Consider the following 23,034-nt stretch of genomic DNA (forward strand, 5'->3'; position numbering starts at 1 on the left):
CTGGGATGGCTTCTCATCTCGGCAGGCAGGGTACCGGCTCAGCTGCTTCGGCCTGTGGTGTTGGGGCTGGTGGTGGGGACAGAGGGGAGAGGACACTGGCTTTCAGTGCCAGAGGAGCGGGATTTCTGTCAGAGAAGGGGGAGAAACCAAACCCACCAAATGTCTGCCCCGGAAACCCACCGCTCTAAAAAGTAAGATAATTGTAAAAAGCCCCAGAACTAAGAAAGGGGCCTGTGTGTTTGTCGAGCCGACCCGGTCTGGGTGAGGAGAGGAGCCCCTCGGCGCGCTGCCTTCCTGCTGAGGGGAGGGGGCGGCGAGCTGGTGCCTCAGGGGCTTACTCCTGCGACCCGCCATTACGGACCGGCTTTCCTCGGGCGGCCTCGCCGGGCCGCGGGAGCGGCGGAGACCACAGCCAGCCGGGAGGAGGAGGAGGAGCGGAGGGAGGAGGCAGCGCTGGTAGCCGGGCGGGGAGGGGGCACTCGGCGCCGCCGAGGAGGAGGAGGAGGACTAAGATGGCCACCAGCCGCCGCGGGGAGCGGCCCCGCTCCCTCCGCCCCGCCTCGCGCGGCCCCCTCGGCCCGGCCCGGCTTTGATGGGGCCGGAACGACCCCAGCGCCCGGACCCTGCAGCGGCGGCGGCGCCTCCCGCCGGAGCCTGCCCGGGCCGCAGCGGGGGAGCCGCCCTCCCGGCCCGGCCCGCACCGCCCGGCCGCGGCCACCCCGTCGCCTAACCCCCCCCGCTGAGCCGTGCCCGCGGAAAGGAGCGGAGAGAGGAGAGGAGAGGAGACGAGAGGAGAGACCGCCCGCTGCCCCCTCCCCGGGCCGGGCCGGGCACAGCGGCACTGACGGAGACCCACTCCGCCTCCCGGTGAGTGCCTGGCGGCCCTGCCCGCCGCTCCCCGGGCCCCGGCGCTTTGTTGCACCGCCGTCGGGCCCGGCCGCGCCGCGGGGAGACCCGCCGCCGCCCCGCGGGCCCGGCGCGGCGGGCTGCGGCCCCCGTCCCTGCCGGGGTGCCGGCCCTGCTTTGCTTGGCTCGGCCCGGCCGCAGGCCGCGGCGGCCGCCCCGCTCCCTGGGGATGCCTTGCAGGCGGCCGCCTCCCTCCGCCGCCGCCGGGTTGGAGGAGGGGGCGACGGCGCAGGTGCCTCGGGTGATGGATTATTGTCACTGCGCGGGCAACCCCCCCCCCCCTCGGTTTTTTAATGTTTTATTTCAGCGGCCGCTCTCTGGCCGCGGCCCCTGGGGCAGGGCTGCCTGCGGGACGGGCGGCTCGGTCCCGCCGGGCTGAGGGGGGCGGGCGGGCAGGCAGGCAGGCAGAGGCTCTGCCGGGGCCCCGGCCTGGCGTGGCCGCGGCGTGGGGAGGGTCCGAGGGGAGCCCGGAGGGGACGGCGGAGCCCCACGGGCGCTGCGGTGGTGCTGAGCCGCTCCGGCGGCCTTTGTTGTGGCTGGGGAGGGCGGTTTTCCCGCGGGAGCCCCGGCGGGGGTGCGGGAGGGGACCCACCGGCCCCAGCCCTTGGGTGCGCGGGAGGGCCGGCGGGGAGCCGGGCCGCGGGGGGCGGCCGCCCGCCGCCCCGGGCCGGCGCGGGGAGTGAGCCCGGCTCGCAGACGGGAGGCGGGTCGCTTTTTTATCTTATTTTTATTTTTTACGTAGTTAGTTATTTTGGCAGCAGTCCTCGAGCTATCGACCCCGTGGTGTGGCAGCGACATTCAAGTTAAAGTAGCCGGCGGGTTTCTTCCCGGTGCGTCCCCGGGGACAAGGAGGTTGTGGCGCCCGGGGGATCCTGGAGCATGGTGGGGGGGGATTTGTGGAGGCGCCAGCGTACCTGCTGCTTGTCTTCAGCGTGGTTTTATGCCGTGCAGTTCTGGGAGGTGATCCGCGTAGATGAAGAGGTTTGTGTAGAGGCCAGTCAGTAGTGCTGGGTGCTGAGACCCTGTGCGATGTTCACCTTGAAAGATTAGGACCAGAATTTCTAGCTGTGCTTACGTGTGCCTGCATAGAGAGTGTCTTATGGAAGAAATAGTGCAGAGGACCAAATGTATGTATTTTGACCTGTAGTTTCATGAATAATCTAACTGAAATTTATTGGCTAATCAGAGTAAATCCCAAGATTTCAGTGTAGACCTGCGAGTACTGGCCTTAGTTTAATGATTGAATTTTGGTTACTTGGCAGTGTAGGTTTGTGACAAGGTCTGTGCATGTCCATGTATTGGACTATGAAATTTTGCTATGGAAAACAAATGATAGGTTTCCTGTTCAGAAAAGTAAATTTTGCATGTTGTAGCAAACAGAAATGATCAGCTAAGTCATAAACTGCGCCAGAGCTGTGTGGCTACCTGGTGCTTGTGGGTGCCCCTGTGCACAGTTATGGCCGTACAGCTGTATGATGTTCCTGAGCTCACAGACTCCCATGGATCCAGGCTGGTTCTGCAGAGAGCCAGCTTGATTGCATCCTTGGCACATTTTGGTGACAAGCTAGCAGTATCTTCAAGTAGGCTATGTGAACAAACTGTACACTTTGTGTGAACTGGCATTTCTGCAGTATTTCGCTTGTCCTGTGCAATGTTGGTAGACTCGCAGTATTTGCAAATACGAAACTTACGGCTATGTGAATAGGTCAATTGCAGTAAGCCAACCAAATCCTTCTCTGTGCTTTTAGGTTATAGGCAGGCACGTTTATGAAACAGAATGCATTGGGTGCTGGAAACGTGCATCCATGTTAATATGGCATTGTGCCTTCGCTCCATGATCCTGATTGAGAAGTGCTGGTAATCTAATTTTGGCTGCATATTTGGACTACGAGTGAGTATCTGTACACTATGTGGTGTGGGTCTGTTGAGCTCAATTGGAGCCAGCTCTGGGATACTCAACACTGTTGATAGCAACGTGTTTTGGTTAGAAGAATGCCTCAAATATCGGTGGTGGTAGACCAGAGATCAGTGAACGGTATTCTTCAGTTTGGTATGTGTTTGCTGGGAACTGGACATGTTCGTTTGCTTTTCCAATTTGCTGGGCAGTTTTAGGCTGCTAGACTTGGAATAAAAATATAGCATGTTTCGGGTTATATGGTTACAGTTATGTTGCAGCTCTTAGCGAGCTGATTATGGGATTCAAATTGAAGCAAGTTAAGCACAATGCTGCTGTGATTTTTAATATCTTCAGCACCCATTTAAAAATGTATTACAACATTTCTATATCAAGGCTTAAGTAAGGGTTAGTATGTCCAGTCGATTGTTTAATTGCAGTTTGGTGCATCCAGATCAGCTACTTGATAATATTGTGTGGTATCAGTACTGTGGGAAAGGAACTCTCATTTCTTTCTTTCAAAATGGTCACAGAAAGATGCTAAGTAACAAAATTATTATAATTCTTAATATTTTCAATCTGGAAATAACATTTAGTTCAGAAGGCTGCATTATCTTGTTGCACCTTGCTACATGAATGGGCTGAGAATGTATGCTAACAACCGTCTGGGTAGGTATGAAAGCATTGGTATTTAGCTCTGGTTTGCTGGAGCTAAACTGCCAGAAGTATAGAGGGCGAGAAGGTCTTCAGGATGTACTGATGTGTCTTGCTGTTAGAGGAATTCAGCAATGCGTTTCACGTTTGCCAGTCTTACTTTAACTATTTCATAGTTTTCTGCAAGTGTTCAGTTGGATTTTTTTAGCATACGGAAAACTTCTGGGATGCTTCATGTGCAGAGTATGTGGTGAGCGTGGGCAGATGTTCTGCTTACCCTTTGAAATGCTCAGGACTGTCACGAGATTGTTTGGAAACTTTGGTGTTGGAACATGGTGTTTCACTTCCCAAATGTTGATGTTAACTGTTTTGTAGCATTGGGTTGTGGGGATTGACTTGGGTTTCTGAGGATGTGCTAAGCTGAAGAATGTAAAGGAAAGCCAGTAGCTCCCTCTCTGATGGTTAAATTGCTGAAGGACAAATCTGCTGATGTTGATTAGCAGTTTTGTTCATGTTTGTAAGTGATTTTAAGTTCCTATTGCAAAATAGTGGAAATACTGTTTCAGCAGTGGCCTTTAATTTGCAGGACTTCTGCTATAAGGAAGTCTTGCATCATTTGGCCAAAATAAACAGATTTTGGAGAGGGCAGATATGGTATGCTGTGAGAAACCATACATCTTAGTCACAATTTACTCCCTAGTGCTTGCCTTTCTGATAATTAGAACTGTGGAAGTCTATTCTTATGGTATGTTACTGGAATGAAACTTGCATTTTGAAATGGGAAATAGAATCTTTTTTTACTCCACAGTACAATTTTTGGGTATGTGTGTAGGGAAAAACAAAGGATTTCTTCATGGCTTTAATACTGAAGCTTTTAGCTTCACTGGTTTCCTCCTTGATTATTTTTGCTGGTGGTGGTGGTGGTGTTTCTAATTGCAATAGTAGAGCATTTAAAATGCCCAAGTAGTGACAAATACTTACACTATTAGTTTCTTTGAGTTATTGGCAATGCTGATTGTTTTTAAAAATACTTTTTTTGTTACTTATGTGTCCTGAGGGACCTACAACTTGAGTTATAATTGTAAGCCTTCATGCACCCTTCAGTGTTGAAGGGACTGAGACACGCTGACGTTAAGATTGGCATGTCTCCTGGAACAGCTCACTTCTTTAACTTTGTAATTTGGTTTTCAGTTGTCATTTTGTAATAAACAGTTTCACTCTTGTATAGCTCCTGTTATCTTCTATTGGAGACTTTACATCCTGCTGCTGGGCTGTTCACACCTTGTCCGGGGAGGGTAGAAGAAGACAAGACATAATTATAAGGCCCCTATGCATGTTTGTTTTAACCAGCTGTCCCCCAGACAGTATAGAAAGTGTTGCTGTATCCTATATTCCTGTTTGCACTCTCATTGCCAAAGCTTCTGATGTTATGCACAAAATTCTGCTATCGGCTTGTAACATTTTAACTGAAGTCAGTGGTGTGGACATGAGAGCAGCATCTTGGCTCAGGCGATAGCACTGCAAACTTTGCAAGACTGAATATGTGTTAATTGGTGATCTGGCCTTGAGAGCATGTGTTTGGCAAGCAACCCATGTTTCATGATGCAGTATTGCAAGCTTTTGCTTGTTGGTCGCATCCCCTGTTCTTCTGTGATATTACAGGTTAAGTGCGTACAGCACCTTCCTTTTTTTGGCAGTGAAAGATAACACAGTACCTACAGACTCTTTGCGTTTGGGTCACCCATTGGATGATGGGGATGATTATTTAAGCAAAGTTAGATGATCTGTAGCACAGTTGTTGCCTATCTTGCTTGATCTTTATGCTAATACTGTCTCAGAGCTTAACAGGTGAAGGAGGAATAGAAAATACTGTATAAAACTGTTGGGTTAGTGCTATGTAGCATTTTCTGACTCAAAGTGGCTTGTTTAAACCCTCAATGTTGATTTGATACTCACCTGTAATTAAAAGGAATTTTTGTATGAATGGTGAAGGGGGAACAATCTTTAGCTAATTTGATTGTAGTATACATGCCTATAAAGCGTTTAAATACATAACTGTAAGGGTTGCAGGAACTCAGCTTTTCTACTTGGTCTTTAAGGTAGGTAAAGGGTATTGGGGAGTTTTTGGTTATTCCCCATGCCCCTCACCCAGCTCAGCATACCTCCTTTTTTATGAGGGTTAGTCAGAAAGATTGCTAGTTACTCAGCTGAAACAGGGTTTCATACATTGGGCACCTTTTTCTTCCTCTCTCTCTAGAAGCCGCTACAAAAAGGGACTTGATGACTGTGGTGAGGACTAGATAGCAGCAGCCTGGTGAAGAAGCCATGGCTTCGCTCTCAGGTGCTGGTGTCACTGTTGGGGGAACTGGCTTACACCTGCTAGGAGCTCTTGGCTGGTATCAAGGCTTTCAAAACAGGTCCAAAGTGCAGCTTTGTCCAGTAGCTGCAAAGAAGGAAGAATAGGTCTTGTTCCTTTTCTATTTGCTTTGCTTTAAGTGTGCAGGAGGTATTTTTTTTTCTTTCCCTTAAGTCTTTTGTGAGTGAAGGTGACATGTATCTTTTGTTTTTTCCCATGAACCGATCTGGGGCAAAATTTTCTGATTTCTGTTCTGTGTGGAAATGTGCAATTGACATAATTTTTGACAATTGTGCTGATGTTTTTGGAATTTTTAGTAACAGCAGGGAATCTTCTTGGCTTTTTTTATGGTGTGTGTTTTATTTTTTTCTTTTTCCTCTCACCAACTCTTGAGCAAAGCTGTAAGTGTGGAAGTAGAACTGTCTGTATTGAGATTTGGGGAAAAAATTGTTCGATGTTTCTTTGGAATTGGATTGTTCCAGCAAGAGCTACATGTCATCTCTTAGGATCTTTCTCTTTTAAGGGAAGACGGTTTTGATTGCTTTGCTGGTTTTGGTGTTTCATCAGTGTCCTGTGATGGATTTCTGCCTGTGTTAAGCATGTGACTTCTAATGCTTCTGTCATGTCACAGAATAGGAACAGATTTGCAGAACTTACTTTTTTTACATGAGCTACAGTATCTTCTAAAATTCTGAAAGCAATAGAACAGTGTTAAGCTAAGAAAGAGTGAATTGTGTGGAAGAAATGAACAATAAGAGATGTTGAATGGTAAGAAGGCACATAGCTTCATCCTTTGGGGTAAACATTAAAAAATGTAGAAGAAAGATAAGACAGATGCATCTGAATTATAATGATCAGATATGCATTAAAAGAATGTTTAGTTCTTACACCTTCACAAATATTGTTATTTCCAATAACAATTGACATTGTTAAAATGTCATGCATTTTATTACAATACTACAAGGAAGAAGCTTTGAGCAGGTTGGCTAACTTAGTGCACAGACAATAATAAATTTGAAAACACATGAAAGAAGTGGATTTTCCAGATGGCTTATTTCATCCCTTTCTCTCTTGATCTAGAGAAATTGCATATTACACTGAAAGTATGTAAGAGTTAAACTCATACTTTTTCAGGTTGGATGGGTATTCATCAGTTACATGCCTAACTTAAACTTCTTATTCCAATTCCAAGACACCTATCTTAGAGAAGTCAGAGCCTTTATAGTTGGCTTTTGTTTACTTTTTTCCAGCAACTTTTTCTACGAACTTCCTAGTTGGTGAAAGAAGTTATTCCCTCTCTTGAATCATCCATTTTCTTTCTAATGGCCGTGCCAGTTTTGGTTTTGGATGTGCATTTGAGGCTTTGCAGTGAAGGGTTTCAGAGTAGGGGGAGAGTTACCAAAATCAATGCTTAACTTAAGGCAGCTGTGTCAAATAAACAAATGGAGAAAAGCAAAACCTTCAGAGCTGACAATTTGGTAGTGATGAGATAGACACATGGCTAGAAAGGGAAGATATTCCCACATGTTCCTCAGATGCTTTTTAGGGTTGTTCATTTTTGGAACGGTGTGGTTTCAGTGAGAATGTGGATCAGGAGCTCTTGAGAGAAATGTTCATCTGGCTTTCTATTTCACTAATGGTTTTGTCAGAGGTATCACCATGCATTGGGTATTAGAGGGTAGCTCTACCTGAATTGTCATCTTGTTATTTTTCTCAGTATCATTCTGCCAGGTGGAGTGTGGGTGCATGTTTTCTGTTCTTATGTTACCTGATGATTTATTAGTTTCAAATGGAGACATGGTAAAAATCTCAGTATAATTCAAAGCAGGGTGGTTTGATTTGTGTAAACTAGTAGCTGATGGGATGTTGCTTCAGGAAGTGGACTGTATTTGAATGCCGTTGTGGTAAGTAGTGTTGCTTGCTACCCCTAGCTCTTGCTGAGAACCAACATCTTAACTCACAGGTGAGCTATAATAGAAAGAGGGGGTTTGTACACCAGGGGCTTCCTAAAGTTTGTGTTTGGTTACTTGTCACTTTAAGTATATCCTTTTTTGTATAATTTGAGATTAGGGGAATAGAAATAGAAATTGCAGGGCTAGGAAAATGCTTAGGGTGTCCAGAAGGTATGCTGTTTAAAAAAAAAAAAGCACACAGAGAATGTACGTGCTTTTTCATTAAAAATATGACAAAATATCAACTTGGCTTGGTAACAAAACTTTTGAAAGAGTTTTCAAGTGCTTGGATGATGGACAATCCCAAAAAGGAGAAAGACTGTTCAGAATGCCTTAGGGAGGGAACAGATTGTTAAGAAGGTTAATCAGATAGAAGCACGCTTGGCATAATCAGCCTCAGCTTTTGTCTGAGGTTTATTAGGCTGGCGTGGGGTATTGGCCTTTGAGTTGTTCATAGTAGGTGGACTGTACTAGTGAAAGCTTTTGTTTTTGCTTTAGCTGGATGATACAGAGGCTTCCAGTGGCAATACTAGTTGAAGCAGTTCCTGCACCCAAACTGTGGAGAGCAGGGGGCAAGTGTTGTATGGAATTACTGCAGCAAGCTCAGAAACAATCCTTAATTTTTGAAAAAAAGGAACAAAGCAGTTGTCTGAGGACAGCCAAAGTAGTAATGGGAACCAAGAGCTGGGAATTCCCAGCTCCTTCAGGTTTAATACTGTAAGCCCGTGTATCTGTCAAAGTTGTCTTGTAGAACCAGGGCCTTACTGTTCTGACAATGGAAGAAACTTACAGGACTTTGGGTTTTCCTGTGCGTGTTTGTTTTAATGCCAGAAGCTTTTGAATCCCCATTGAATGGGAGAGGGTGGGCTTTAGTGCTCTGACTTTGGAACAGGAGAGAAGAGTGCTTTCACTGCAGACTGATGATAATAGGACCACTCTCTACTGGTTTTGCGCTAAGATTCACCACCTCCATAGCATTCAGAGTGCCATTGATAGTCTTAGGACTTGTCTCTGCAGTTGTATTCTTGCCAAGACTTATTTACTTCTAATGGGGTTTTATGGAGGTCCTTGGGTCTTCATGTGAGAGCCAGGAATGAGATCAAGGCCTTGCTTTGTATTTGCATGAGTGCACAGAGAACAGAATGTATGGCATGGTAGGCATGACAGACAAAGCAGATAACGAGTGCATTTCTTAATGTAAAAGTTGAGCCTTTTGATGTTCTCAGAGTTGCTAACCTAAGAGTTGAAATGTCACGGTGCAGGCCCTCAGTTTTGAGATCGATTCAAGTTATGGCTTTTAAAGCATTAAAAGCACGAGATAAATGGATATCCTTTTTGATTTTTAAGCCTTGAGCATGCAGTTATCAAATTTTTCCCACAACTGTGAGGGCTACAACATTTTTGGAATCTTCACATGGCAAAATGCTTGGAGTTGGTGTGCCACGAGTATGATGAGATTGAGAAGGATGTGGTCGGAGCTGGCAATACTCTTGTCATCACTGGTTTCCTGTCTGATAAAGTGACTGAATAGGAGTGAAATTCATTTTATTTGGGAGTTTCTTTATACTTGCAGAAGAAAGGATGCATCTCTGAACAGGCAGAAGTAAACATTCTTTATAAGCAGTGATGTGGAATAGGCATAGAAACAGTTTTGGTATTGCATCAAAAATTAAATGCTAATACTTGAGTCAGTAGTGGTTGAGCAGTGAGACACAATAGAAATGTAAAAACGAAGTCTCTGTGGATATGATCTAAGAGGATGCTAATTTGCTTGTTAATTAGGTTTGCAAAAGTTTTTTTCACAGTTCTGAGCAGTGAGGATAACCTAGTGAAGAATATTTAATTTAGGTTTTGAGTGGGTCCTGAAGTAACCAGGGAGTATCTCTTCAAGCTTTTCATTATTAGAGTATGTAAAGGTACAGTAGCAACACTTCTTACTTTGACTGTAGTAACTTCTGGAGACAGAAATATTTTGCTTTCAGTTTCTTACCAGGAACATAACCATGTTCCTAGCAGTGTTGAATCAGGGGGGAAGGCTTCCTTGCTCTCTGCTTGAAATCCCTTGCAATTTCACTGGTGGTGTCCCTGTACTTAGGGAGACAGGAATCTGGATATGCTATATTAGTAGCTGGGCTTTTTTCTTTTTTTTTTTTTTGCCTAGTTCTTGTACAGTTTCTTGGTATGAATTGGAATAGCCTACTGATCAGTTAAAACACCTAAAGCTATAACCTGTTTTTATTTCAGTAAAGCACATATGTACATATATGCTTCAAATACATGCAATGATCCAAATGTTTGGGTTTTGGTTTGTTTGTGGTTTTTTGCTTTTTTTTTTTTTTTAAATGCAAGCAGAGGAGGTGTGTGTGTATTGCAAATAATGTACTTGGAAAAATGTTTCTCGTCTAGCTATAAGTGTCTTTAAATTGTGATTTTTCTTTATAAAAGGAGATCAATATAGTTGATGTTTCTCTGAAGTAGCTCAGATTGAGTAGAGAATATACCAAAGTGAGGGTTTAGCTTCCTCTGGCACAGGCAGAATAAATATAAAAGATTAAAACTCTCCTCTTCTTTCCTGCCCATCCTCTATTCCATCATCCTTTGATAAATGAAGTTGAACTTGCAGCCTGAGTAAGGACGAACATTTCAAATGAAAACTTAATAGCACAACACATGAGAATCAGCTTATCTAAATAGTTTTTTAAAAAATAAAGGGATACCATTGTTAGTAGGTGTTCACGTTGTGTGGAGTTCAGTTCAGGTCTGTCTTGTTGTCTGCCTTCTGCCTTTGCAGGTCTTCTAAGGGTCTCCACTTCACCACCACAACCCCCAGTTTAATGCAACAAGTCTGTCTTCTGTAGTACTCCTCTCAACGTTGCCTTTGAGTAGGAAAGTGGAGCACCTCAAACACTGCAGGGTCATGGTCAATTGAAATACATTTCTTGATTTTTGGTTAATTTCCCGGTAGCTCTACATTAAATTACCAGAGAAGTTAACCAACCTGTGAATCTGTATGATGGAGGGCCAAATGTTCCATGTCCGGAAACCAATAGTCTCTTTTGCTCTTTGCCATTTATAAGAGGATGAAAGTTACTTCTAGGAGCTTTCTTGAAATACAGTGTCATTATAACTGTTTTTGTGAATAGTTGTACTAAGTTACATAGGATTCAGCTATGGTTTGAGACTGTTCTGGGGTGTGTGTGTCTGGAGAGAGAGGGAGGGAGGAGTGGATGTCAGGTTTTTTTCCTTTCACCACCTGCCTCTGCAAATTTATCCTTAAAAGTGTGCTTAAAGAGGCATTGGCATAACTTCTTGCCACTTCCAAAAATGCATTATGTCTTGGGCCTTGTCCAAAATGCCCAACAAAATCGGATGTTTTTAGCAGTCCTATTTTGGCGTGTATTCTAAAATTCATTTCTCTGATGCTCTGAGAAAGGCTCTCCGGTATCTATGAGTATCAGGACCATTTTGAAGGGTTTATTCTGGTATTAATGATGGAGCAAGACGTGGGTTCAACCAACTCACCACTGCTGTCTTTGAATACTGATTTTTATTATGTATTGGGAGGAGGGACTTCTTAAAATTTAAGTTCACCTAGGACAGTTTGAATGCATCAGAGAAATTTTGGTTGGAAGGTACATCTAGTCCTGCTTGAAGCAGGACATTTACTAGGGTGTTTTAGTTGGGAGCATGGGGTTTGGAGGCCTGACTTTTTACAGGAAGAGATAAGAGGTGGTGGGTGTGGGGTGAGCTTTTGATGTGCTTTAAGCAGCAAATGGAGATATGTGAATCTTTCGGGTGCACTGTGAAGTACTATGGCAGTTAGGCAGAAGGTGATTTTTTTTATTTTCTTTTTTTTGATGTGGTACTGAAGATAGTAAGATCATTTGTTATTTGATGGGATATGGAAGTACTGGATATTTTACTGTAACTTTTTCACCGTTGGGCTTATAACTGGTCTGTTGCTTAGACTTCTGCTGCATTTGCTCTTGGAGTGGTGGGCAGCAGCAAGTGGTGTCAGCAGCCATGAGGTCCTGGCAGTGGCTAAGGTAAATCTCGTTGGAAAGTTAGCACAGCATGTGGAAGGCTCTTACCTCTGCCGAGGAGAAAGCGGGCTGCTTTTGTGAATTTAAACAAATTAGTTACAAACAATAGGTGTCCTTCGACCCTTTTACTTTGCTCAGGGTGTATATTCAAGGAAAGGAGCCTGTAGTTAATTGAGGCAGGGGGGCAGAAGCTCTATCAGGAACACCCTGACTTGACTGAAAGTTTAGTATTAACTTGGAACACAGAAAGAACATTGGTCAGAAGTCATACTTTCTTGTTAAAGCATTGAATAACGTTTGGGAAAAAAGTCTCTGAATAACCCAGGTTTTGAGAAGAACTGCGTTGCTTGAGATTAATGAATGGTCTTGATATGTAAAGAAAAAAAATTGTGGTAGGTGCACAGCATTACATTTTCTTGGTACCATATAAAAACTCTCCTTGAGTAGTTTTTGGTATAACTGTTTCAGGAAGACAGCTTTGTCTACATGAATGGAAAATGGAGGCCTGATAAAGGCTTTTATTATTTGTCTGTTATTTTCTCATTAATACAGGTATTGCTACCGTTTCTTTAGACTGGGCAAGAGGTATTTGTCTGCAGATATCTTGAAGAATTTTGTAGAATTGTTTTGCCAAGAATACTTTACCTTTTTCTTTTCCCTTTCTTATTAATGGCTACTTATATGGCCATGGCCAGTTTGCCAGTTAATAAGTTAACAAATCTACCAATAAAAAGTAAAACCAGCAAAATAGATCCCTTTCCCTCCTCCCCCAGTTTCTTCGGTAACAACAATTGAGTATTTTTGTAGGAAAAGAACAAAAAAGCAGTCTGGCAAACAATTAATGAGGATTTTGTTTCGACCAGTTCATTGTGACTCTGAGTAACAGGGTAAAAATGAGTTTTCTGTTGCCCTCCAGCTCTCTGATCAGGTACTGTTAGAATAATACTTAGGCTGAACTGTATTGAGAGAGAAGAATGGCACTTGATTGCTTTAGTGCTCGGAAATACATGTTTCTAGGCTTTGCACATTAGGGCAATAATATAGGGTGGTATGTGAAGCATGGGCCTTGCTGTTGTTCGTGACCTGTCGGGCAGCCATGAGTCTGATGCTGGCCAGCCCCAGAAGATTCACAGGCTGGAGGAAGGACAGTTTTTGTGACTGATGGGTGAAATCACTTGTCCGTAGGGAAAGCTGCTGCCTAAGTGACTGGCCTCCTCAACATGTGGGGGTTTATAGTTGTGTTTTTGAAACACCGGTCATTGGAAGTATGGCAGTGTTCATTGTGTCCAATGGAGGAATAATGCTTTGCCTTAATTATAGCAAACTTGGTAAAAGCAGTAGTGAATTTCATTACATGAGTGTCTTCTAATTTATCCTTGCAGCTTTCTGCTTCTCATTTTCAGTGTCTTCCCCTTTTATTTATGAACTGACAATAAATGGCAGGATGCATCCATATGTGTTTATGCATATTGCGTTAATGTTGTTCCTTATTTCTCTCTTACAGAAAGAAAGCGGTGTTCTCGCCTTCCCTTTCTTTTTTTGCTGCTATGCTTAAGTATTTTGTTAGTAAGTAAGCTTCTCACTCTTCTTTATACTATTTATAATGAGTGTTCCTGAGATGGGATTTCTAAGACCTAACAGAGTATTTTGAACAGGGCTGGGAAGCAGATGATGGCCAAACTTCTTCATGAGCTGGAGACTTGTACTAAAAATACAGTACTGTCTCAAAATTTATACCTCTTAATACGTTATTCTTATTTTCTGCTGTTTGTTGTGCAAGGTCTTGTTGATTCATCTTGAAGAATAGCTAGCCCAGTCTAAATTAATATTTTTTAAATAAAAAGGCATGGAAGAGGAGGAGGAGAGAAAGAGAAAGGGACTGAGAACATGGACGTTTCAACATGTGTACTGGAGCAGTATAATTACAGTGCCTGACATCTTTTCACTCTCTGTGGTGTCCTTTCTTAGTTAAAAACAACTGTCTTTTGAAGAATTTGGTACTTCAGTGGTGATCTTTGGATGATTGTAGTGGTTTTTACAGTAAGAAGTGTCTATCCTTCCACATAAGCAGTGCCACGTCACTGCATTGGTTGCAACACCTTTTAGTTGAATGGAAGTGTCTCTTCTAGAAAGATGTCCCGTGTAATGAATGGCTCTGAGGTAGGGGAGAATCTTACATGGTTAGTAATCTGTTCTCCTGGCCAATTATCACTCTCCTAAGAGGTTTTTATTTCCAGACTGAAAGTGTGTTTGCTTACCTTCCAGTGCGTGTTGTAATACCATTATCCTCTAGGTCAAAGAGCCCTGTGCTATGTAAATACGATCCACATACAGAGAAGATGACCCAGTCTCTTTTTAACTTTCTCTTGACCTTCAGTAATAAATTTAGCTTTCAGTGATAAATAAAATATATTTAAGTGATAGGTAGTCATTATTTGTATTCTAGTTGCCCTCTTGAGCTTAAGGTCCTTTAAGAAGAGTGACTTTTCTCTTCTTAAGACTACTCAGGGTAGTCTGTCGGCGTTCTGGTATATGGAATAATATTTCTTGCCTGCTTTGAAACCCTTCCCTCCTTCCCCACCCAGCTTCCCCAACTTGGGGGTGTCTCCTGCTGCATCCAAGAGTCATGTAACTCACGTTGCCTTGGGCTTGTTGGTTGTCCTTTTGGAATTTGTGCTTTATGTACTCTGATCCCTTCTTCCCACTCCGGTCCCTAGCATGTTACCATGCATTTGACTGTACTAAAATGGATAAGGTTAGAAGGTGCCTTGTCTACAAAGAGATCCAAATAATGGTGTCAGTCAGCAGTTTACCACATATCCCCCTTGTGTGTTCATCCAAGTGCATGAATTATTGGCTTCTGTTAATATATTGGTTGTATTAGCTGGTGTACCCTTAATGTGATTAAAGCAAAATTGCTGAGCTGAAGGTATCAGTTTAATGATGCTGAGCAGCACATGGCAGCTTTGGTAGTGAATGAGGATATTCATGTGAAGAGACCGTGTTTATCTCAAAATGATCAATTTAATAGTGTGGGTGAGATAGCAAATGTAAATGTCTTTGAGAAAGATGTGTGGAAAATCTGAACTAGTATAGCTTGTCTAAACAACATTATTGTCATCACTTACAATTCAGTCTCAAAATGGTAGAAATTTCATTACTCTACCCAGTATGCGAGGGCTTGGAGGGGGTTGGTTTTTTGGATTTTTTTGGTTGGTTTGTTTTGTGGGGTGTTTTTTGTTGGTGTTGTGGTGGTGTGCTTTGTTTTGTTGTTGGGTGGTTTTTGGGGTTGTTTTTTTGGTTCCCCCCCCCCCCCCCCCAATAGTTTAAGCATGTCAGATGGTGTCAGAATATGAGGTCCTCCCAGTACTAAAACAGTTTGTTTCTTTTTGACTTCCACTATCCTGGTTGTGTTGTCAACAGGGCAGGAAAAAGGAGGTGGAGACAAAGCAGTGCCATTTGTCCTGTGGTAGTTCTTGGAAGACCATTTGCCTTCTGAGCTTTCTAGAGAAAGTGTTCTAGTGGATCTGTAAGCCTAAGAAAACTGTGTTGCAATCATCATGCAATACTCTTTTCCTCATCCTCTTTCAGTTTAGGAAATAGTAGTCAGTCTCACTTGGACCTAGACAGAGCTTTTGTCCCTGCTCTTTAATTGGAGGAAAAAGTTTGAGGATTTGGGGAGGGAATATTTGTTTTCCACCTCTGACACCGTTTGCTCTTCAATCACTCTGAGTTTTTATTCCTACTCTTTCTTTCCTTCCTTGTTACCCCTTCTTGTTACTTGTTACTTGTTACTCCCCTTCTCCTTGTTACCAGTCCCTTTTGGGCACCTCTTGCTGGATGGTAGAGTAGTTATTCTTCCTTTGGGTGTCGCCACCAGTTGATAGAGGAGGAGGTGCTGTCTGAATGTACACTCTACATTATCAACATCATTATAAGTTTTTCAGCCGCTTCCAAGCGGTATGCTGACAAGTCTGGACAGGCTGACGGAAGGAATGTGTCAGCTTGCCACAAGTAAGTGAACCCAGGTTAGTGACCCATCTCTGTTTCACCGTTAGTGTTTCTCCTGCAGTGTCTGTTCCTGTAAGTCTGGCATATGTGCTACTGTTGCTCCTGGGAGTGCTTTAAATCAAACAAATGCATTATTTCACTTTACTTTTTTGGTTTGTTTTGATATTCTGCTCTTGCAAAAAGCTCTGCTTGTGAGAGCGAGCAAGGGAAAGCGTGTGTGTGTGTGTGCTGTTTTGCCAGAGCATTCATTTATCCTTTCTGCTGGTTTTGGGTACTTTGGGGGGGTCTTTTTTTGTGTGTCATAATCTCAATTACATGTCCTTCCTGATCTGCCCTTAAAGAAAATTATTCTTTCAAAACTATTTTGTGAACTTTCTACAGGTCCATTGCTGATACAGTCTGCTGGGCCTCAGTTTTAAAACAAATGCTTTGGATTTATGCCAAAATATTGCTTGGAAAAAGATTGCTACAGATAATTCCTCCAGTGTCCTCCTGGAAATGCTTCAGAGCAGGGGAGAAACCACAGATAGCAGCATGGGGCTGATGCACTCAGACCCTTCTCAAAACTCACCCCCTTTTTTTTTTTTTTTTAAAATGTGGAGATCTTTTTAATTATCACTAAAATTCAAAGGGAGAATATGCTGAACATTAAATAGATTTTTTTTTTTTCCTTAATTGCTTCTGATAATTTCAGTTCATCTAAATCCAGGATATCATTGACATTCCAAATATTATTGCCTTTTTTAGACTTAAATATTTTGCTGCTATTTTTCTTTCAGCATATACACGCACAGGTCATTTGGGATGAGTGTAACTGTTTCTGATTCAGAGAATCTGGATTGACTCCCTTTTGTCCATAGGATTGGTGATCAGTGAGCTAACTTCAGTTTTATACAAGATACGTAAATCCTAATTTTGTTTCTTTGTGCTAGTTTCTTAAATCATCTTGACGGGGATGATGTAAGGATGAAAGTTTTATGTTTGTTTCTTTTGCTGGGCAGGGGAGTAGTTGTTGAGACTTGACAAGTTTAGGAAATAGGACATTCATGTTTGTGTTCTTTTTAGGCCAAACAGTAAGTTTTGGGATTTCCTAGAGTATGCTACTGACAAAGCAGGCAAAAGCCTTTTAATGGTTTAAAGGGAAAAACAAATGACAATTATTTTCATTGCTTTATGCTTTTGCCGCTTTAATTTTTTTGACCTCTTCCCAAACTAAGCTTTAGGGTTATAAAGCAGGAATAATCAGATTTGAACATGTGCATTTGAGCTTCTAGTGGTGTAAGTAAATAGGTTTTCAGGACTTGTGTGTCCACAAAACTGTAGTCTGTCTTCCATTTTGCATGTCCTTCATGTCTTCTGGATGTACCTCCTTTTTTTTCTCCTGCATCCAGAACTCGCCTGCTCAATTTTGTCATTTTTTCCACGTCACTGAGAATTACTTTGCTTACCATTACTCTACTTTCCCCCGCCCCGCCTTTTTCTCTTTCCTTCTAGTTTGTTCCTTTCTCTCTTCCTCCTTTGAAGAAAGAGATATTCTTAATTTAATTGGGAAGTTTTTTCAGGACCCAGAATGGGTCTCAATTATATTTGCAAAGCCTAAAGACAAATTACCTGGATGTAAAAAGCCTAGTGGCTCAGGAGGGGTTTTTGCAGTGAGTCTAAGTTAGTTGTCTGTCCATTCTTCATTGAAAAAAAGGTTGTTACAGACTTGAAGTATTTGATAGCGGATAGTAGGTGATTGAGTTAAAAGAAACTGCTCATCAACTGGGGCTGATGAACACAAGGGGTGGAATTCACCTCTCCTAAGTGTGTGGACCCAGCTGTCCCAAAATCAAGACAGATGTGTAGGATGGATGCCCTTATAGCCTTGGGAGGAAATAATTGCCTTTTGCAGGTACTTGATTCCCATTACCTTAGGTGCTGGTTTGAAGATCATACTTCAGTTTAATTGGAGTTGTTTAATCGTAAATCATCAACTATAGAGCAATCCTAGACACCTAAAAAGTGAGTAATTTAAGTTGATTATCTTCCAGATGTGTAAATTTACTAATAAGACACATATTTTTATGTAGACCATTTCCCTGTGCATTAGAAAGTGGGTAGCACAGTTAGTAGCATTGGAAGCTTAGGTGTGAGCTTTCCAACTTGCTTAGTTTTTATCATTCAGGTATCTGTCTTGTAAGTAAATTTATGAACAGTGCCAGATTTTGCATGTTGGAGTCCTCTAGCACTTTATGCTTTTCTCCTTGTCCTCCTTCCTTAGCATCAAAAACAAAAAAGGAGGGGTGGGGTTGTCAGATCTTCTTGTCTTCTCCGCAAGAGCATCACACTCTTGATCCACAATAGCTGTTCCAGTTGCACTTGGATTAGTGTACAGTTGTGTCTTAAGAGTGGGCTGGAGTTGCTTTACTCTTTGAACAGGTAAAATGGCTCTCCTGACTCTTGTCTGAGTCCTGAACGTGAGAATTGTTCACAGCATTTGCCAGAGAGCCAGGAGGGGAGTGAGGGGACTGCTGATGAAGTTGGTGTAAGGGGCACTTGGTGCAGAGCAGATCATTAATCAAAATTCTGAGTTGTTGCAGAAGCATTAAGAAAGGTAAGTGGCTTATTTAATTCAGAGCTGAGACAGGATGGATAAAGCTATGCTGCTTTGTAGCCTATTCACAATAAGGGGCTTTAAGGATTGGATTATTGCCATCTGCAGCAATCCCTAATACAAAAAAAAAAAGTGGAGTTAGAAATGTGCTGCTCTCTTGTTATGGTGGTTGCTAGTGAAATGCTGCTGTGACCTGGCCACTGCTTCTGAAATTGTAACTGGTCAAGACAGTCTGCTGCAGGTGTAGTGAGAGCAAGAGGCTAGTGTGGCCTAATAGCATCTGTATCATTTTCCTGAGGCAAGTTCAGGGCTTGTGAGTGAAGTGGAGAAGAGTGGGCCTTTCTGTAATTGCTGCTCCCTGAATATCTTGGATATACAGAATCAATGTGTGTTGTGGCCAGCATTTTCATTTGTGTAGGCTTTCAGGTTAGCAGCTTCTCGCTTTCCCTTGACTAGAGATGGTTCCGTTCTCATCTGTCTGCTTACCCAGGAGTGGTGGCTCATGGGTAATATAGGTTAGGTGTCTTCCTTTCTTCTTAAATTGATCTGTGCTTCCACTGCAATACAGATCCCGGTATGTCCGCTTCTTTTCAAGGGGAGCTGCTGATTCCTGCAAATGTCGCTGGAAGGGGTCCATGCTGACCACAGGGTGTAATGCTTGGAGTCGTAGGGGTGAGCAGAAGAGTGAATTTTGTTCTGTCTTTGCACAATCAGTGAGTTTTGCAATATTCTGGACACTAGCTAGAAAATAACAGGGCATAAAATGGCCAAGACGGCCGTTTTCGTGTCATTGTCATGGTTTTTTATTTTTTCTGAAGTGCCATGGGGCCTCTGAGTTTTATCTGGATGGCTTTCAGGGTTTGGCAGGAATGACATGTGCTTCCACATCCAAAGAAATTCAGGAATATTGCAGCATCATGTCTTTGCTGACTCTGCAATGCAGCAGCATTGGGCTGTGAGCCCAGATCACGGTGGGAAAATATAAACCTTCTGACCCAGAGGTAAGAAGAACCAAATGGACAAGACTTACAGTAGAAAAGAGATATGCAAATTTTAGATGAGGAGATAAAACTTTTGTTCTTTTGGTCCAAGTCCTTAATGAGAGGGCTATAATTAGGCTAAAATTATTTTTATGGATTCAGTGCTGGCAAGCTAAAATTCAACTGCCTCTTAATCAGCATGCAGTATCTTCGCGGTCTTTCACGCTTGAGTCAAACCTCACTTTCACTCTTTGTGCATTGCCACAGCATACAGGTCTGCACAATACATAACCACTCAGGAAAACCTCTTTCCTGCTTGTTCTTCAGTGATGTATCATTCCTTGTAGGTTGATTTGTCTTAATTTCTCTTATGAATCTCTCTTACAGCCACTTCTGCTGTAAGTATCTGCAAAATATCCAATTACAGAATTAGAATTGTGTTAGTGTTTGGGATTTTTCAGTAGTTTATGATTCTGGTTCAAATGTCGTGATAGCCATAGAATTCACAAAGTTCTGCAGCAACAGGAGAGGTCACGTTTCATGCAGCTTAGCCTTAGGGACAGCTTTCTCCAACACGAACATGTCTTCTGAGAGCACGGCTGGAAAAACCAGGTGGTAAATTCTTGTGGCTTGGCACGAGCGTTAGGACATGTTACTTTTAGGGGAAATAAGATGTTTTTAGTATGGGTTATGTTTTATGTTCCAGTAACCTAAAAAGTAATGTTTGAAACTACAGAGGGCCTTCTCTTTAGTAGGATTTAACACGCGGTATTTCATTTATTAGCTGTTGTGTGCTAAAAGGACTTTTTTGTTGCTTATTTGTTTTCCTAATGAGAAGGGTGGACATTGTATAACTTCTCAGGCAGCAGCGATTACGCAACTGATCCTGTTATTGTGGAGCCAAAGTACTTCCTAGTCCCTGAGTGCCAGCTGCTTGTGTTCTGGTTGCTGCTTTTTTTCCTTTTCCTTTTTTCCCCCTGCCCCCAGCTTAATTTGTGAACAAGTTAGTTTCTTTCCTGTGTTGCTGTTTCCTTCTCTCTCCAATGCTAGTGAGACAGCATCTCATTTGAGTTTATTCTTCAATTCAGTATGCTGCAAAATCAAACTGCCCTTGTATGTCACACAAAATATGAAATGTATAGAGAAATGGATTTTTTCAAATGGATTTTTTCATGAGAAGTAGAATTGCTTGATACTTTATGTGTATATAAGAAAAGGCATTTGCTTGGATCTAAATGAAATGTTATTGCAAATGGCCGTTGTTGAAGCTAAGGTCAAAAGTTACAAGTTCATGTTCTCATGATATTAGAAGCATGTAAAAAACTGTTTGTTTGTTTGTTTTTTTTTTTCTTCCTTCCTTCCAAGGGTGGGCCTGAGAGAAATTTTAATTCTCTTCCCATCCCCCCCAGGATCACGAAATAAAATATAGTACTCCTGTGTATAAGATGAGGTAGTTGTAAATCTCATGCTTTTACAGCCAAGTGATCTCACTGCAGTGTAATAAAGGCAGTTGAATACTGTAAAAATGCTGTACATCTTACCCTATTCACAATTCATTTTCAGTTCACAGTTTTATGTCATGCTGTTTCCATTTCAGGTTACATGGCTTCCTGTGAGCTTAAGTGACTGTAGACAGGCTGTTTTGATCTGTGATGAACATTCGGAAACCTGCCTGTACAATACTGGGTGATGGAACAAGAGACGGTAGACTTTTAGACTGTAATGCTGTTCTCTGCTTACAGATGAACTGAGTATACCATATACAAGTCCCAACAGAGGAGAAATAATAGTTGATCTGTGATACCACACTATTTGCTACACTGCTTGTGTTTCCATGTCAAATGTGATCTGTATCAGTCATAAATAGGCTCTAGTGCTTCGTGTCCTATACCAGGAAATAAATTGGGGATTTAAGGTCCTTACGTAGTTTGTAAGTCTTATGCTAAACAAGTTATAGGGAATGCAAAGGATGCATTTTCTTGCTCACAGTGTCTGTACTGTGGATCAGGTATTTGGGGAGATGGCAACTTGTCTTAGGATTTGTAAAAGTGCTGTCATTTGTAAGAAATTGTGGTCCTTTTGGTCTGAGCTATTTTTGTTGGAATTTCTTTTCCTTCAGTGACAATATGCCTCAGTCTGCTTTAGATAGACGAGGCGTACAGAAGACGTTCTCTTTTGCAACCGAAAGACTGGATGCCTAAGGTGTATACTCCAATCCTGCCCACTCATACCTCTACCCCCCAAATTGCTCATGGCAGGAACATTGAGTTCTGGCTTAGAAGATACTGTGTTTCTCAAGTATAGCCTTGCCCAGCTATGCATGTTCAATCCATTTTTGATAGCCACGTTTGTCACTGAGTTGTTTGATTATTTCCATTGTTGAAGGCTCTGCTAGAGTTCATACCTCAGCCCCGCGGTTCTGACACTACAAATGCAGTTGTACTTTATCAGAGCTCCTGATACTGGGGAAGCCCAGAAAGTAATGATGAGGAGGGAAGGATTGCAAAGATTTTTCTGGAAAAATACCCCTAAACCAACGAAACAGCTAGATATCATGGCTAGCAATTTGTCACCATGGTGGTGGGGATGCCCTGGTCTGATGTAGAGTTCCCAAAAGTAATGCTTGTGTAAGGCCCATAACTTCATTGAGAATTTTGAAATCACTCTTCAGACCGAGAAGGCTGAGGTGTTCTGTGGTCCTAATCCCAGAGTTCTTCTCAGTGACCTCGAAACTTCCCCAAACTGGATTTCTGTGGCTTTTGGGAACTGTCATCTCTGGCCATGAAATGGGTGTGAGGTTTTGTTTGTTTGTTTGTTTTTAAATAAAGTAGTGGAAGGAATTTGGAAATCAGTCTGTAACTTACTAGCTAACTGTAAAGGTCTGAGAAGACCTGCCTCAAAACACTTTGGAAAACATCAGGTTATGACCCTGCATAAAGCATCTTTGTGTCAGATTTGTGCATGTGGTATTTCCAGGTACCAAAACAAACATTTGAAGGACAGTGAAACGGAAGTCAATACACATGGTTTGACCTGTACTTGAGAAGTATTCCAGATGCTTTTTGAAATACAAACCTGTTAGTTCAGGAATTTGCCCAAGAACTTATTTGAATTCCAAAATAATAGTGATTCTTTAAAAACATACAGTGGAGTGATTTGTAAGGAATCTATGTCTGTCCTGTCTGCTGCAGGAAGAAGGGTGATTATTTGAATCTGTGTGTTCCTGGAGTGTTTATTGTTTGCCTCCCTGTCTCTGCTTTATACATGTGGTTCTTGCAATCGATTCATCTAGCATTAGGCGGTATGATGCTTGAGAAGGATTTAACCGCTTTTTAGCAGTTTCAATGAATACATGCATAACTTAGTGTGTGACTCTCTGGTTGTAGTGGTGTGTTTGACAAGGTCTGGTATGGATTAGTAACTTAAAAGACTTTTTTTCTTACTGCTGGTTTCCAAAATAGTCAGCGGTTGAACTAGAAATCTTAGAAACTGAAAAATTTAGGAGGAAGATGTTTTTTTGCTGCTTCGGATAAAAGATTCACCTCCGCCCTTTCCCCTTTTTAAACCTGGTGGTTTCTCTTCAAGTTGCAGTTGCTTAAATCTCCCCTTTTCTTTTTGAGCCTTAGCGCACTGCTGAGTTTG

The 23,034-nt window shown here is 42.5% G+C and overlaps 1 protein-coding gene across 5 annotated transcripts in view; it reads left to right on the forward strand.

Annotated features, from left to right (window-relative positions):
* Positions 1 to 732: 732 nt before the first annotated feature.
* Positions 733 to 23,034, forward strand: part of WDFY3 (WD repeat and FYVE domain containing 3) — a 182,604-nt gene continuing 160,302 nt past the window's right edge. For 4 of the 5 annotated variants that reach the window (XM_072863213.1, XM_072863212.1, XM_072863214.1 and 1 more), the window contains exon 1: positions 733 to 867. The gene's annotated coding sequence lies outside the window, so the exon portion shown is untranslated. The remainder of the gene's footprint in view (positions 868 to 23,034) is intronic. The other variant, XM_072863216.1, reaches the window with a different exon arrangement.

The sequence above is a fragment of the Ciconia boyciana genome, chromosome 5 (assembly GCF_034638445.1).
Source record: "Ciconia boyciana chromosome 5, ASM3463844v1, whole genome shotgun sequence".
Taxonomy (NCBI): Eukaryota; Metazoa; Chordata; class Aves; order Ciconiiformes; family Ciconiidae; genus Ciconia; species Ciconia boyciana.